Source organism: Simochromis diagramma, unplaced genomic scaffold (assembly GCF_900408965.1).
Source record: "Simochromis diagramma unplaced genomic scaffold, fSimDia1.1 OVJJ01000595.1, whole genome shotgun sequence".
In the NCBI taxonomy this organism is placed as follows: domain Eukaryota; kingdom Metazoa; phylum Chordata; class Actinopteri; order Cichliformes; family Cichlidae; genus Simochromis; species Simochromis diagramma.
In genome coordinates, this window is record NW_024387117.1 from 25,501 (window position 1) to 43,628 (window position 18,128).

The window sequence follows — 18,128 nt, forward strand, 5'->3', positions numbered from 1 at the left end:
CAGCTTCTAAAGTAGTCGACATTATTGAGAAGATTGTGAAATATCAGCTGATTGTCAATGATTTATCAAATTAAAACACGATATAACATCTCCATGGAGATTTTGAAAATTCTCACAAAGATATTTGTACATGCAGAAAATGTGTTTACATGCTGTGTACTAACTCAAGCTATGCTATGTGGACACCTTTGCAAAGCAGTGTTGCTCATGAACACAGAAATTAAATGTTAGTGTCTGACACTTTTTATCTGCATCGTGATTTCTTGGCAGCTACTTTGGAAATTTGTAAGAAGTCTGTAGATGGAACAAAGTTTAGGTACAGCCCTGAATTTAGTATAAATAACATAATATCCTTCAAATTTTATAAATTGAAATCAGAGCCTTTCTAACATGGCTAATCTCTTTCTCCATCTTTCTGTTTCAAAGGCTCTCGGGATGATTGTGTGTACGCTGCAACAGGCTCAAACTTCACTGTGTCACTTAAATATAAGTTAAAGGAATCGGAGAGCCTGAGATGGTTCAAGGACGCAAGGATAATCTTTCATCGCAGACAGAAAAAGGTGATCAGAGGGAAAAATGATGATGCTGATTCAACTGAGCAAAGACGAGTCAAGACGATACAGACCAGAGTTTCACAGCACAGAGGGAATAAATGTGGGGGGAAATTTACCGAGTGTGCATTTGTGTGTATCAGGTAAGTAACAACACATTATACATACATTCATTCTGGTAATACAAATGTACTTTATAGTAAATGTTCTGTCTGTTTCCATTTTAGTCACACATTTAACCCACAGAAAACTGCTGGTTTATTAATGTACTAAAGTTACTGTCTAGTTTTGCCATACAGCATTATTATTATTTTTAATGTATTATGAAGATTACCTCTTATAATGTTGACATGATCACATTTTCTTTTCTCAGACTGTGTGCAGACGCCCACTGTGATGATGACGTGTACAGGCAATAAGACAATGGCAGTTTTACTTGTGTTTGTCAGCTGAGGACAATATTTCATGTTTTATTGATATTTCATATAGAGAGTTCTTCAAATAACTGACTCATAATTAAGCTGCTGAAAACTCTGTGGACAAAGGTCTTCACTTCTCCACTGAAACCAAGCATGAGTTGAACTGTGTTGACTGTACGATGCTGCTAAAACAGCAAGATTTGGGTTTGTATGTATTTATTATTTTATTATATTGTAACATTCACAAGAACCAGACGGTTGGGTCTCAGTTTGTCCGTTTATTCGGCACATAAGCAAGCGGGTTGCTAACTCAGGGGAGAGCGCCCTCGTGCTACACCTCTCTTCAGCCTGGCACCCACACAACACAGAACCCAGGTCCCCCCTCCCCTTCCTCCACACCACCCTCCCTACTTCCTGCAGCACAACCAAACATGAATCTTAAAGGAACAACAACAGTGTGCAGAGATAACCAACATGTACAATAACACTTAACCATCGTTACACTGCCCCCCCAGCAATAAGTTCCTCGTCCCCGAGGGAACGACACAGTCTCTGAGGCGGGGTGGTAGCCTACGTTCCCTCCTTGACCTCCTGAGCCCCTGAGGTGGGCGCGGAGCGTCGGGGCTTTGGGGTGAAGAGTCCGAGGGAGGGGAACGCAGCCCCGGTTGGGGGCCCCTCTGAGCAGGGTCATGGACGCTCTGTACACGTCCCTCTGGAAAGGAGGGGAGGGACTGCCCTCTGTAGGGGGCCATCCGGTCTCTGTGCAGCGCTACTATCCTCCCCCTAGGAGGCAACTGCACCCTGTAAACAACCTCCCCCACTCGCTCTAGGACGCTGCAAGGCCCCACCCAGCTGCTATCCAGTTTAGGACACCGTCCCTTCTTTCTCTTAGGGCTGTAGACCCACACCAGCTCCCCAGCACGGAAGTGCCTCCCCTTAGTGGTGATGTCATAATTCCTCTTTTGGCGCAGGCCTGCCTTCGCCAGCTGCTCCCGGGCGTAGGAATGTGCAGAATCCAGCCGGTCCTGCAGCTTCCTTGCGTAGTCCCGGCCTGGTGGTGCTTCTGGCGCGTCCGGGGGCTTCCCAAAAGCCAACTCTGCAGGAGTTCTCAGCTCTCTCCCTAACATGAGCAGGGCAGGCGTACATTGGGTGGAGTCTTGCACTGCCGACCTGTAGGCCATGAGGATAAGGGGAAGATGGTAGTCCCAGTCCCGTTGGTGTTCTGAGGTAAGGATGGCTAGCTGCTGGGCCAGCGTCCTGTTAAACCTTTCCACCAGTCCATCGCTTTGGGGGTGAAGTGGGGTGGTGCGGGTCTTCTTAATCCCAAGGCGTTCACACATGGCAGCAAATACCTTGGACTCAAAGTTACGCCCCTGGTCACTGTGGAGGGTCTCTGCTGTTCCAAAGCGGCTGAACATCCCCTCCACTAATACATCAGCGACAGTCTCAGCCTCCTGCTCTGGGATGGCGTATGCTTCCGACCACTTGGTAAAATAGTCCATGGCCACAAGAACATAGCGGTTTCCTCTGTCTGTGCGAGGAAATGGGCCCATGACGTCCACAGCTACTCGCTCCATTGGAGCTCCTGCTGGTTGCTGCTGAAGCTGAGCCCAGGACTGGTCCTGTGGCCCTTTGTGTGAGGAACATGCATCACAGCTGCGGCAAAAGTCCTCCACATCCCTCCGCTGTTGACCCCAGTAATAGCCCTGGCGGAGGCGGCGGAGAGTCTTAGAGACCCCAAAGTGGCCGGAGCCAGTGCTCCCATGGCAGGCTTCCAGCACCGCTGACCTCAGCGACCTTGGCACCACAACCTGCCACCTCTCCTTCCCTGTGGCAGGATCCTTCCAGGCACGCTCCAACACCCCCTCCTTCAGCCTGAGAGCTGCAAACTTGGCCCATAGCCCCCTGGTACAGATGGAAAACCCAGTGACCTCATCCCAAAGGGGTTGCTCCCCCTTCTCCAGCCACTGCAGGACCGGCAGCAGGTCCGTGTCTTGTTCCTGCCGTGCCCTCCACTCCGCTGCATCCACCACCAGAAGAACCCTGCAGGCGAGCTGTGCTGCTCCGTCTATTGTCGTGAGTTCCCGCTCTATTTCCTCTCGCTTCTCACAGTAACGGCAGCCAGCTGCAGCACATGGGCGGCGAGAGAGGGCGTCTGCGTTAGAATGGTGCGTCCCTGCTCTGTGCTCCACAGTGAAATTGAAGGCTTGGAGCTCCTCCAGCCAGCGAGCCACCTGTCCCTCTGGCTCCCTGAAAGACATCAGCCACTGAAGGGCAGCATGATCAGTTCTGATAACAAATGCTGTGCCGCACAGGTAGTACTTAAAGTGTCTCACCCCTGCCACCACAGCCAGCAGCTCTCGTCGTGTGACACAGTAGCGCCGCTCACTCCTGTTCAGGACCCGACTGAAGTACGCCACCACCTTCTCACCTTCCGGCCCAACCTGCGACAACACAGCTCCCAGCCCCACATTACTTGCGTCAGTGTCCAGGACAAAAGGCAGGGTGGGGTCAGGGGGGGCGAGGACTGGGGACTCTGTCAGCGATCTGCGGAGGGTGTTGAACGCCTGCTGACAGTCCTGGGTCCAGATGAAGTCACGGTCCTTCTGCAGCAGGTGGAAGAGTGGTGCGGCTATGGAGGAAAAGCCCTTCACAAACCTCCTGTAATAAGACGCCAGTCCTAGGAAGCTTTTGAGCTGTTTCTGGTCTGCTGGTGTGGGCCACTCGGTAATGGTGTGAATTTTTTCCTCCAAAGTGCTGATGCCCTCACGACCCAGCTTGTGGCCCAGAAACTCCACCTCCCTCCTCATGAAGTGGCACTTGTCGGGATGCAGCTTCAGGCCTGCAGCCGCCACCCTCTCCAACACTTGTCTCAGGGCATCCAGGGCAGCATCAAAGGAGCTCCCGTGCACTAGAAGATCATCCAGGTAAACCAGACACCGTTGCCGTGGGACGCCAGCCAGCACACTGTCCATAAGCCTCTCGAAGGTCGCAGGAGCGTTGCAAAGACCAAAGCTCAGGACTTTGAACTGCCATAGTCCCCTGTTAGTGCAGAAGGCTGTCTTCGGTCTGGATTCCGGGGACAGTGGCACCTGCCAGTAGCCACTCCGCAGGTCCAGGGTGGAGAACCAGGAGGACCCGGCTACTAAGTCGAGAGACTCATCAATCCTGGGAAGGGGGTAAGAGTCCTTCTTCGTCACTTTGTTGAGTGGTCTGTAGTCCACACAGAAACGCATCCTAGGACTTTTTTTCTTAGGCACCATCACCACCGCGGAGGCCCACGGGCTATCAGATGGCTCTATGATGCCCGCCTTCATCATTTCACACAACTCTCTGTCTGCAGCCTCCTGATGAGCCAGGGGCAGGCGGCGGGGGCGCACTTTAATAGGCTGGGCATCCCCGGTCTCAATGACGTGCTCTACCAAGTGTGTCAAGCCAACATCACTTTCTTTCAGGGCAAAAATGTCACTAAACTCTTTTAGTACCTGCCATAGACTCTCTTGCTGCTGTGGAGTCAGCCCCTCACAGTTCTTTGACCAGATACTCCTCACTGCTGAGAGCCTCTCCTCCTCCTCCGCTCGCTGTTCTGCTGGCGGGTCTGCAGGGGTCTCTGCGGTGGAGGTGGACGCCGCGGCAGATGCTGTGCAGACCGGGGGGGGAATAAGCGGCACCTTCTTCCCATCAGGGAGTGCGAGGAAGCCTTTGCCTAAGTCCAGTACACCACCAATGGCTCGTAAAAAATCCAGCCCAAGGATGCAGGCGTCCTGCACGTCAGCCACCCAGGCAGCATAAGACACACCGAGGTCCCCCACCTTGAACTGGAACACTCCCCTCCCTCTCATTGGGGCCAGATCACCGGTCACAGTCTTAAGTTGCACATTAGTCGGTTGCACAGCAGCTCCGGGTGGGACAACATCGGGTCGGACCAGCGTTGCATTGGACCCCGTGTCCAGCAGGGCCGTACAGGACACCCCCGCAATCGTCACTGGAACATGGCAAAAGCCGCCAACCTGGGTCCAGCCCACAGCGATGGCCGCACCGGGTGGAGGTGGCGGTGGAGTGGGGAAGTCGTTCTCCCAGGCCCGTGTACTCCCGCCTACACGGGCCCGTGGGCGTTTCCCTGAACCGCTGCAAGCTTGGGGCACTGCCTGATGAGGTGTCCGACTTGTCCACATCCCCAGCAGCTCTGCGGTCGGCGGTGTGGGCCAGCCCGAGGGGAAGGCGACTGCAGCGAAGCCGCCTGCACCAAACTGCACAGGCCCGCTGGCGTCTCCGTCTGTTCCACAGGTGCTGACACAGCCCTCACCACGTGTGCGTCATCAGCGCCCCCAGAGGATCCTGCAAGCATCTCCCTCTCCAACGCTAGCTCCAGGGCTGCACTGAGTGTGGCCGGCCGAGCAAGCTGAGTTTGCATACGGAGCTCTTTAGGGCTCAGGGCCTGCAGGAACTGGTCCCGAGCTAACTCCGCCTGCACTGATGGTGGCATGCTGTCATACGCCCTCCGGCAAAGGCACTCGACTTCATGGGCCAAAATGCGGAGGGGCTCACCTGGCAATCTGCGTCTGTTGTGGAACTCCGACCTCAGCAGCACTGGTTGGTTATACTGCCCGAAGCGCCTCTGAAGTGCTCCGACCAGAGCATTATAATCTCCCCTCTGCTCCTCGGTTAGCAGCAGCAGGCATGCAGCTGCATCCTCACACAGGCACAAAGCCAACTGGAGAGCTTTATGTTCCTCAGACCAGCCAGCTGCAACAGCTAACAGCTCGAACTGTGCGATAAACACTTCCCATGGCGTCTTGCCGCTGAACTTAGGCGTTTTTATATGCGCTGCAGCTTGCTGGGCGCCGCCATGTTTGTTTACATCACGTGACGGCGCGCCAAGCGAGGTCGACTCCTTCCCGCCGGAATCGCGGCCGCTGTGCGAACAGTTCCCGAGCCTAGTCAAACCTGGAGAAAATCCAGCCTCGGCAGACAGCCGCAGCGCCGTTTCCCTCACTCCATGGGCGGGCGAGCGCGGACGAACCTCCGTCTCCTTCTTAATCCTGCCCGGCAACATCCTCGTCTCGTAACGGCAAGCGTCGCCAGCAACAGGGTGTCGGGCGTTCTGGGGTTCTTTTTTCTTTCTTCACTTCTGACACCAATGTAACATTCACAAGAACCAGACGGTTGGGTCTCAGTTTGTCCGTTTATTCGGCACATTAGCAAGCGGGTTGCTAACTCAGGGGAGAGCGCCCTCGTGCTACACCTCTCTTCAGCCTGGCACCCACACAACACAGAACCCAGGTCCCCCCTCCCCTTCCTCCACACCACCCTCCCTACTTCCTGCAGCACAACCAAACATGAATCTTAAAGGAACAACAACAGTGTGCAGAGATAACCAACATGTACAATAACACTTAACCATCGTTACAATATAAATTGGAAAATAATCCAGAGTGTAAGAAAAGATTAACTGCTGCTTTGAGTAATTATTCTCTTTTCTTGTTAGGGTCACGATTAGTCGATCATGTTTTCAAAAGATTAATTCTGCAGTTATTAATGTTTTCACTCATTTTTGTTAATTTTTTAATGTTGAGTTTATTGCCTAAAGTTCCCTCCAAATAAAAACTCATACATATTTATATTTTTTCAACAAAAAAAAGCCCTGAGAAATTGTTTGCTGAACCTTGCACTGGAAAAAAAAATTCTCACACACATGTGCACACATACATCCACAGATACACAAAATCTATGGATAACAGAACACTCAAACCCTTCTATTACAGGACTTTTATTTTTTACTGGATTTTTGATGTTATTCTTGAAGTCTAAACTTTCAACTAATCCAGAAATTATATTTTCGTGCACAGAATGAGAACAACTTTACGATCAAATGGTTTATGGATGATAAAAAGCTGGCAGAAAAAGAGATGATGCTGACGAGAGTAGCCAAAGATGTGCTAAATGCTCGCTTCTCTTGCAAATGTCTAACCCCGTCGAGGGTCACTATACTTGTTGTTATGCTTAAATTACTTATATTTCTGGTACGTGAAACACATTTAAAACTTTTTTTGAATAATTGCAGATAATTCAAATGCATTTTGTGTTAGGATCTCTTAACAAAATCTCTTAAGTTATGGACATAGAATTTAAATCTGCTCTTTAAAGAAAAAATGCAAATGCAAGCAGCACGTATTCATTTAAAATGATCTCATTTAACTTCATTTGAACCTTTTTTTAAATTTACTTTTTTTTTTTTTTAAAGTTCATTAAAAAGTTTGCTTGGGTGTATTTGATCTGTAAATAAGAGTGGAGTCAGAATAAAGTATTTTCATTTAATATTTTAATTTGTTTAACTAATTAAACATTACATTAAGAGAAGGGGACTCTTCCAGTCTGCACAGTATCCTTGGAGTGAAGCTCCAGTTGCTCCCGATGCATTCACCTCAGTGTGAATGTTAGATAGAAAGCACTTAGAAATAGAAAAAAGTGCTTTTTCTGTGCTGTTTAAAGCACTATATAAGAATGTGTCAGTTTACCATTGAGCTGTCTACAGTATATTGACTACAAAGGAGATCTAATTCTTTCTATTTATCCTTGTGTAGCTGACACAATCCTGTCTGAAAACATTAGGAGATGACCGGTGATTCTCCAGGTCTGATCTTTCATCTGTCCTTATTTTAACAGATTTGAGGGAGCTTTATTTGCAGTGGACTGATGAAGAACAGGAAAAGCCTCGTTATTATGAGCATCGCTACCAGCAGCAGCCAGCTGTCAACACCAACAAAGAGGCAGAAAACAGCAGCGTCCCACAACCTGGCACCTGGGCACACTGTGATCTGAAGAGAGACAACAGAAAATAACATTATCATCACCGTCTGGCCTTAATGATGAAGTCACGTGATCTGTGCAGGATGCCTATAATATGTTATAATTAACCCTCCTGTTATGTTGGTTTCCAGGAACACCAATTATGCTCCTGGGTTAATTTTAACTTAGGCAAATTTACTCATCCAGAAGTGTCAGAAACACTGGCATTGATTATTTTACAATTTTCTTTTAGAATTTTGATTTTTTTCGTTTTCTGTAGTGATGCAGATGACATGTGACATCTCTTCTGTTCTGGGTCAGTCTGACCCGCAACATAACAGGAGGGTTAATTTAAAACCCAAAGGACTGAGAAGCACTTAGAACTGGGTAGGAGTCTTCAGTTCTAAGACTCAGATACCCAGCAAACTAGTTTTGTATCATGGGCAGGGTTCTTCCTGGCTTGGCATGATCAATGGATAATAAGTGGGTAAAATTACAGATCTAAGCTGTGGTTGCCTACTGGGTAATAATCATAGGATCAGAGATTTAATTTATTTTAAACAGAGAGCCGGTTCTGCTGCATATCTTAAAATAAACTGATATTTCATTCATTATTACCGTAATAGTACCATAAGGAGAAGCATTTGTACCATGTACATGTGTACGGAATGGTGCCACCTTGTGGACATCTGCAAATACTGACAGAGTCACTGTTCATGTTTCAGAACATCAGAAATAACCAACCAATTACCATAAATAAAAATAAATGGGGAAGAGGATGAAAAAGAGAAAAGTAAAAGTAGAAAAAAAAACACTTTACAATTTAAACAAAATTGAAGGAATGAATCAGAATCTGCTTGATGGAGAAAGAACCAGGTTTTCACTGACACCATCATCCATGTGGGTGTTTCTGCAGAGAGCCATGATGTGTGTGATCACGGTGACTTTGAGCAAACAGTACACACAGAGTTACACTGATATAAATCTGATACACATGCAGTTTGAATACCATATTAGTCAACACAGACTCAGTTACAAAAAGATGAAATTTACACTGATTTGTCTGAAGGAGCCACATGGTTGTGAGTTTTATTTTTACTTATTGATTTATTTTAAGAGTGCCAAAATCTGTACAAAATCAGACAGTCTTGTAAATTATTAGTAAATTATTTGAATGCACTGAAATGTATTGAAACGAAAAATATTTTACAGAATAAATCCCTGCTTTTCATTTCTAGAATTGTTTTGATGTGAAAATGATGCACTTGGACACAAAATTATGCACATTATACCTCAGTGATCCAACTTCCTATTGCTGCGTGTCCACTGTGATACTGTGCAAAGCAGCAACAGGGTGGATGTTTAGGTTGGCCAAACAACTCATATGATGAACAAATCACAAAGAAGATTTTGCACATGTAGATCATAAAATCAAAATTGTAAAACAAAAAAATAATCTGTTCATATGATAAAAAAAACTTAACAGACTTAATATATTACCACATATCAAGGTTCACACTGAGGACTCAAGTGAAGGACAAAGTCAAAAGTTTAGAGCAAACGAATTTTGTATCATGGGCAGGGTTCTTCCTGGCTTGGCATGAACATATGAATAATAAGTAAAGTAAAATTACGGAAAAAGCGATTCTGGTAGCTAAACGTCCAGACTGTCCTGTAATTATAAAAATATAATTTGTGTTAATTATAAGAAAGTGTCTTTTTTTGCTTTTCTTTATTAAAAAAAACAAACAGAAAAAACAGAAACTTTTCTGTCATTTCTTACTTCATTACTTTAGTGTAGCATGAATGGAAAATTTGTGAAACGTATGAAAATTCAGTTAAAAGTCCAAAATTTATTCCCTCCTTCACAATTTCCAAACCTATCCAGCGCAGTGGGGCCAGATTGGAGTCTTTTGTTGGCCGATTATAGCCGCGGGCCTTACGTTTGACATCCCTGGTTTAGAGAATTTAATGAACATATCTATCAGATTTGACAACAAGGCTGCCAGACTCAGGCCAAGTTAGAGTCTTTAAACCCTTTATTCAGTTTCTCCGGCAGGAATCAAACACTGGTAGGAGACACCCAAGTCACGTGACCACTACTAATTGAGGCTTTGGCGTATTTTGCGCCAGTTTGGACACTTGACTGCTGCTACCTGGACTGAAACAAACCCGATGACACGTCAAACTCCCAAAACATTTAAAGTCCTCAGCAGCAGCAACAAGCAGATTGTAGGCTGTGAAGTCAGTGAAACCCACAGTACAGTGATGGACGATGCGCTTTTAATCCACAACTTTCAATATTGGCAGAAAAAAGAGGAACAAGGCTGGTGAGAACTTTGAAAAAAAATCATACAAAAAGCAGCAAAAATCTCATTTTTGATTAAAACCTTTAAACAATTGAGACCTTGTTACTCTACTTCCCCTTATTCGTCTTATAATTTTTTATAAGCAGAATTAGCTACAATCATCTATTCGCAAGTCCAATCATGTGACTTTTTATTCACTTACTTCTGTTTTTGGGCGGATCGGTTTCATGATCACAGTTCCCAGGATCACACCGCCTCCTCCCTGATTCAGAAGACACCTTCTGATTGGTATGTAGATTCACGTTTATCATCATCTTTTTACTTTATGATTCTTTTATGGATCACATGGACTTTATTAATCATCATCTGCTGTCTGATAGCCTCACTGCAACTTGGGCCTCGTCCACATCCACACTGCTTTGGGTGGGTCTAAACTTTGTGATCACAGAATCATTGTTTTTAATACGCGCGTGTAAGAAAGCGATGCAAATCTATCAACGTTACGTGTGCTGTGAACCCCGAAGACGAACGTGGTCAGTATCCATGATTGCTGTGATAAAGAGGAGCTAAAGAGAGAGTGGGTGAGCTGGGCTGACTTATAACAGCGGAAAGAGAGAGAGAGCGAAAGATTCCTCTATTTTAAATAATAAATAAATAATATTAAATACAAGAGACATTTTCAGCTCTAACCACAGTCTGGTCTATTGTTCTTTGTTTTTTTACTTTCACTTTCTGTTTGCTGCGTTTGGTGACGTCATCCTCACTCTGCATAGCCAGAAATTGAGGCAATATTCCTGTTGGAATATATTTTATTGATAACCAAAAGGGAAACTTAAGAATATGCTAGACAGTCTGGATTGCATCAGGTGGCTGGACATTTGCCAGCTTTCTGCTTTGTTTGCAGCTGTTTTTGTTTCTGTTTCATGTTTTTTGTTCATTTGTTTTTGTTCTGTTGTATTTTTTTCACGTCATTAGAAGGCCTATTATGTGGGATGGATATTCATGTATCCCTGATTTGGACTGAGTAACTGTTTGGACCTGAATGTGATGAGAAGAGTGAAGAAGATGCCTTCTTCTTCCATTATCAACGCTGTGTTTCTGCTCTGCTGCTTAGCCAACGGCTCCACAGGTACAAACACAATTTAATGAATCTCATTATTAATTCCTCAGGCTTTATTAAAGGAAAAAGTTCATTTTAACTTTTCAAATCGTTCTTTAAGATGCCACTTGTGATTGGCCAGATATTCTATGTGATTTAGTGATCGTGCAGTTTTATTTCTATATTTCTTTTTTTCTTTTTGAGGCTCTCGGTGGAAATGCATTTTACCATCAGAAAAACCTTGAATTTAGCTATAATTCCTGAACTAAAACATCCAAAAAGTTTTTACTGGTCCTTTACTGGGGGTAAAACTCCACGAAAATGTTGTAATTTACAGTCAATTTAAAGGCTGATTTTGATATTTTTTGGTAGTGGCGCTGAAATGGGAGCGGCAAATGAACTCAAGGAGTTGGAATAATACATGAAAATGAAGATTTCCTTATTCTCCATGAAAATATTAACATTGTGCCTCATAACAAGATGACAGATGTATCTGCCAATGTCCTTTGATTTCCTTCACAGAAAATGAAATTGTTAAAGTTGTTCAGCAACTGAAAAATTCCAAAAGGTTGATTCTGTTCATCTGGACGTAGCGTTTTCAGTGGGAGAAACGTTTCATCACTCATCCAAGTTACTTCTTCAGTCTCAGATTTGTTACGACTGAGAGGACCAGGCTGTGTGTGTGGACTCAAGTGCAGACGCAAAGGAAGGCAAACTGATGTGAATACACTGCTTTATTTACAGTGATACTTTAATTACAATCCATCTTGCCAGCGCCCTGAAATTTTGCTAGCAGTTTTTACCAGAAGTCCCAACCGATTCTTATTCTTCACCGTCAGGTTACCAAACCAGGCAGCGATACAAAAAGACATCACAGATTCGATAAAACATCTATATAACAAAGACAACATCTGAGATGAGACATTAAAAGATCTCATTTTCCTTAAAAAGAACAGTCTTTGTTGAACTTTTTTAGTAGTGGCATCAGCATGAGATTCAAAACACAGTTTATGGTCAAGTACCACACCTAGATATTTATAACTCTCAACGATCCCAATATCGGCAGTTTTAATGATAGTGGGTGATGAGCTATAAGAGGACTTCCTAAAATCAATAATCATGTTTTTAGTTTTTGACGCATTAAGTGAAAGGAAGGACTCATCACACCAATTCACAAAATCATCTACAACCTGTCCATGGCCTGACTCGTCCCCCACAAGAAGACTGACGATTACTGTGTCGTCACCAAACTTCAGGATGTGTCTGTTTGTGAAATTGCTGCAACACTCATTGAAATGATTGTAAAGCCTGTCAGCAAGTAAGAAGGGTTGAATTGTATTAAATGCTGATGAAAAGTCAGCAAATAATAATCTTGCATGGGTGTGAGGGGCCTCAAGATGCTCATACAAGAGATGCAGGAGTGTGACAGCAGCATCCTCCACACCTCTCCCTGAACTGGAAGGTGTTGGTCAAGATTTGTCAAGATGGTGTTCAACATGCATTAAAATCTCCTTCTTAATTATCTTCAGAGCAGGTCAGCCACTAATCAGAAGGTCAGTGGTTCGATCCCAGGCTGCCTCCTGGCTGCATAGCAAATATCCTTGGGCAAGATACTAACCCCGTGTTTGCCTACTGGTGGTGGTCAGAGGGCCCGGTGGCGCCAGTGTCCGGCAGCCTCGCCTCTGTCAGTGCGCCCCAGGGCAGCTGTAGCTACAATGTAGCTGCCATCGCCAGTGTGTGGATGTGTGTGTGAATGGGTGAATGACTGAATGTAGTGTGAAGCGCTTTGGGGTCCTTAGGGACTAGAAAAGCGCTATACAAATGCAGGCCATTTACCATTTACCATCTTCTCAAATGACTTCATCACTAAAGAAGTCACAGCCACGGGCCTAAAATCATTCAGTGCCTTAGGAGAACTGCCCTTAGCAACAGGAACAATGACAGCATGTTTCCAAATCTTAGGTACTGTCTGTAGCTCTAAAGAAAGTGAGAAGGTATGGTGAAAAATCCCACTCAGCTGATCAGCACAAGTTCTCAGTACCTGTCCACAGATGTTGTCAGGTCCAGGACTCTTGCTTTTAGTGTGTCTAAAGAGATTAGCTACCCCTGTCTCATCAATACAAATTGATGGGGGAGTGATGGTCTTTTCCTTCAGTGTGCTGGTCTGCCTAGAACAGTCAAAGTTCTCAAAACGAAAGTAAAAACTGTTAAGACTGTCTGCCAGATGTTTGTCAGAGGTAAACCCCTCTAAGGTAATATTACTTTTACCTTTCGTCTGTAGCCCTGCCATTGTTTTCATACCAAGCCAAGCTCTTTGGAGGTTGTTACTGCTGAGTTCTGCCTCAGTCTTATTTCTATACCTCATCTTGGCGATCTTTATTGCAGCCCTCACCTCCTTCCTCAATATTCTCATAGTGGGAACGTCTCCCTCGTTAAAAGCAATTTTCCTTTTAAGAATCAGATCCTTAATATCTTTAGAGAGCCACGGTTTGTTATTAGGGAAAGTCTTAAATTCTCTGACTGGAACCACAGAGTCTTTGCAAAAAGAGATGTAGCTACACACCACATCAGTGAGTTCATCCAAATCAGAAGTGCTCTCTTGAAACAAGGACCAGTCAGTGCAATCAAAACACCCCTGAAGGGCAACACAACTGTCTTTTGTCCAGACATTAGTCCGCTTCACACAGGCCTTCTCCCTCCTAATCACAGATCTGTAAGCAGGGAGGAGGTGAATAACATTGTGATCCGAAGAACCTAGCGCAGGTCCGGCCACAGACTTATATGCCCCCTTAATTGGTCCATAACACAAATCCAGCGTTTTGTTATTCCTTGTAGGACAAGTGACATATTGAAAGAAATTGTTCAGTGATTTCTTAAGATTACAATTGTTAAAATCACCAAGAATAAAATTAGGAGCATCCGGTGAGAGAGTCTGCAGATTGTGTACCACTTTAAAAATGGCGTCGGCAGCAACTTTAACATCAGCTTTAGGATGAATGTAAACAACAGTGACAAAAATTTGAGGGAACTCCCTCGGTAAGTAAAAAGGCCTGACAGATACTGAAAGGAGCTCGATGTCAGGAAGACACAACCGCTCCCGCACAGTAAAGTTATTACACCAGCCCTGGTTGATATACAAACAAACCCCTCCTCCGTGAGATTTGCATGTTACTCCACAGGTCCGATCCAATCTGACAGGGGTCCCAAAGCCGCTGATTCGCAGTGAAGTGTCACTGTCCATATCGGTCAGCCACGTCTCGGTAAGCGCCATCAGACAAGCGCCATCAGACAAGCGCCATCAGACAAGCCTCCCTGTATTCCCGTAGATGAAGCACATTTCCTTGTAATTCATCCGTTTTGTTCCTAAGAGATTGGACATTGGCCAGAATCATAGAAGGCAGAGGAACACGATTCTTCCTCCAAGTTTTTTTACACGCTGACGTGCGCCGCCTTTCTTTCTGCGTTTTCTCAAGCGGCGGGGCTTTCCAAAATTAGTCTTTGACCGGGCAAATAAATCCTCACCAAGAATCACATCTGTCCGAGCATTAGAAGAGTCGTACATAGACAAACAGGACCACTGTAATCCAAGTAGTTCCTCGCGTGTATAAGTGATTGTCAGTGAGAGTGAATGACTCCAGGTGAATATCGCCAACAACAATAAAACTAAGGTGTAGAAGATCTCCATCTCGGCAAAAAGTTAAAACCACGGTTAAGAACAGAGTTAAAACAAAGTTAAAAACAAAAAGAAAAGGCCAGTAAACGCCTGCTGCAGGTCGCCACAAGAGCAGCGCCCTCTCACAGCTGATCCACCTCCAGACATCAGTACTGTAGAAAATCTGTGGAGGGAGCTGAAGTTTCAACTTTCCAAGTGGCAAGTCAAGAAACTTACAGGATTTAGAGAGTTTCTGTAAGGAGCAGAGGGTTAATGTTTGTGTGTCCTCACTGTAAAGACTGCAGGTTACTGGAGCGTGTCGTGTCATGTTTCCTGTTGCTCTGAGGTGCGTCCAACAAATACACAAATCATTTACCACTAATAATAACACCTCCCCCACTTAAGTGTGTTCAACAGGAAGCTAAAAGTTGTTAGCTGTTAAAGTGTTCAAAGAACAGCAGGAGCTCGGTGTGAGGCCACAGTGGGCCAAAAAACACAAGATGACCTCCAGCAAGGACAAAATGTATCTGGACGTCTCTGTGAGCATCTGTCTCACTGTGTAAGTGTAGCACAGTGTCTGTGTGTGCATGGCTGGGCAAGAGAGACAGCACAACTGAAAGCCAGCACTCAGACGAGGACCCGGTGCATCGTCTGTCTCATCTCAGCCAGTTTACTTACAAACTCTTTAAGTTTGAATTTTAAAGCCGACAATGTGCACAGGGCAGTGATATTTAAAATGAAGGTAAACTATTCCAATCTCTGCAGCCCCAATTGTGTATCTCACACACACACACTAAGTTCTCCTCCTGCCTTCAGCCCAACCGTTGAGCGCGATGACAAATAGAGCCGCAGAATTTTGCTGCTGTGTAATTAAATTGAGACGTGGGGTCAAAATTCCCACCTAGATTGAGTGAGATGAAATAGAAATCGGCTCTCCTCTAACTGACTTTATAGAAATAATTACAGAAGCTGCATTTATAACTGTTATTAAATAACAGCAGCACACGAGAACTAAAGTGTAATCCCAGCACATTTCGCTTCGCTTGCACTGATTCTTTAGAGATGACGACCGTGGTGGGTAATTAAGGGCAAACAATATACAAGTCGCGTGAAAAATGGAGGCTGCATTACCTTTCCAAAGCTTCCTTTCCCGATGGCCCGCAGTATCTGGAAGTGGTCAAAGTTTACTGTGGAGAAAATGAGAAGCAGTTAGTGAGAACGTGTCAGTTTGAGCTGAGCTATAAAACAGGGAACATGACATGTACAGCACTGTGCAAAAGTCTTGAGCCATCCCTCATTTGCTTCCAGGGATCCGGACTTCCCTGTAATCTTTAAAGTGGTATTAAGGAATAGCTCTCCAGGCTTTTTAAAGTGTTTCTGATTTTTAATCCAGGGCTTGTATTTGACCACTTTTTGTCTGTTAAGACCCTTCACACTAATCTCTGAAACATTCAAACATAAACAGACACCTAAGTCACGGAAAGGACCAGAAAACTTAACAAAGAACCAATTTTAAATTGTATCTGTACACATTTACTTGCAGCCTATTGCAAAAAAACAAAAGCCCACATCATTTGTTCTCACTTCTTTAGTTGAAGAATGCAGTTAATAACACCGTTAACACAGACTGACCTGGCAAAACACGAAAAAATAAGGGGGTGGTTCAAGACTTTTGCTCGGTACTGTATGAGAAATGCAAATGTGCACTTCACAATGTATCGCTGCACTTCGGCAGTACTGTGCAGATTAAATGTTTTTTCCTTCCCGATGCATGTGAAAGGTTAAGACTTACATCTCCAAATGTACTGGAACTGATTTGAACCAGAGGACTCAGCCACACTGTTACTATGTACTGCATAAACACGTTTACCGATGAAGGTAAAGCAGACGCTGTCCTGACTGTGTGGCTAAATTTTGTGCTGAAAGCATCAAATCAATTGAATATGATTAACTTGCTATGAGAGGTTTTTACTCCAAGTGTGACTTTTTCTGGCTTCATACACCTTTCAGGGTCAAATTCAAGCACTTTGTAAGCACGTTTAATGTCCATTTTCAACATTTTCCAGCACATTACCATAAAAAGGATGCATATTTCACTTCGCATCACCTGAGTAAGAGCACGTGAAAGGCCAAATTAATAAGTCTTCTCATCAGATATTGATGCTTCTTTCTTATGTGACACAAAAAACAGGAGGAGACAGATCTTTGCTTGTGTTGTTTTTTAAGTTCATTCATTCAAAACTAACTGTAAGACGCTTAACTACATTGCAGTCTGTGTTATTGTTGTAGACCTAATTATCACCTTTAAAGTGTTTGTGCTAATAACATCATGTAGAGTAAGACAGGCATAGAGAACAGCACTGACTGGGAGAGGCTTTGAACAGATGACATACTCAGATCAATTCAACACTTTAGACTTTAAAAATGCACAAGCGTCTTTCAAAAACCCATTTATTTAATCTATCATCATTGATATTATTATGTACAGTTAGAATGTACTGTTCATCTCCCTTAAATAAACAGGCAGCCTTAAAGTGTGAAATAGTCACTTGTCTACTGTCTCAGTGGCTGATAGTGCCCCACAGGCCTCAATGTCAGCTTGAAGCCATTATGTTTCAATTGTTTAATGATAAACAGATTTTGAATGAAAGCGAGGAAACTTCGCTAGCACAAAAAAGTGCCTATTCTTTCTTCCCATATGGTTCAGTCATATTACCGTCATTTCCCCCTAAGCTGTTCCCAAAGACACCAGGTTAATACTTGAAAAGGCTGCAGCGATACACAAAAATATCATCAATATTCTGTTTACTTGGTGACAACGTCGCTTTTAGCCTTCAATCAGAAAGCCTGACGTTGGCTAGTTAAGCATCGGGCTAACGTTTAACGCTTTCACTTGAGGGAAGTAACTCGTATTACTGCTACTGCTGTGTAATCTTGGTTCAATTCACAGCATATTCTACAAGTTACCCTGCAATAACTAACTGTTAGAATAGCGCCACCGTATTGTATCGCACTGAGTGCACTTCAATCCTTTATCCCGCGAGTTTGCTAGCTAGCAAAATAATAATACCAATTTTAAACAAATAACATGTGTAACGTACACACTCGACAAAATTATTTACTAGTACTTACGCAACTCCCCCGTTGTGAAAACGTACAAATCCTTCTTGTATTTTTCGTTTTCCAGCAAACACTCATTAAAACGGCCTCCAGGCACATTAGCGCACTCACCCCCGACTGATCAGGGAGGGGGTGGGGGGTCACACATTGAAACAGACTAACGTGCAGAGGTACAGCCCAGGCAGAGAA

General features: G+C 44.5%; 1 long non-coding RNA gene across 2 annotated transcripts; it reads left to right on the top strand.

The window, feature by feature from the left end:
• Positions 1-9,926: 9,926 nt before the first annotated feature.
• On the top strand, positions 9,927-12,061 carry LOC120743276. 2 transcript variants are annotated; one of them, XR_005698133.1, is made up of 3 exons: positions 10,281-10,356; positions 10,449-10,491; positions 11,044-12,061. It is a non-coding gene; the product is annotated as an uncharacterized LOC120743276 (long non-coding RNA). The 2 variants fall into 2 exon arrangements; XR_005698134.1 differs by lacking the exon at positions 10,449-10,491 and having other exon boundaries at positions 9,927-10,356.
• Positions 12,062-18,128: the final 6,067 nt, after the last annotated feature.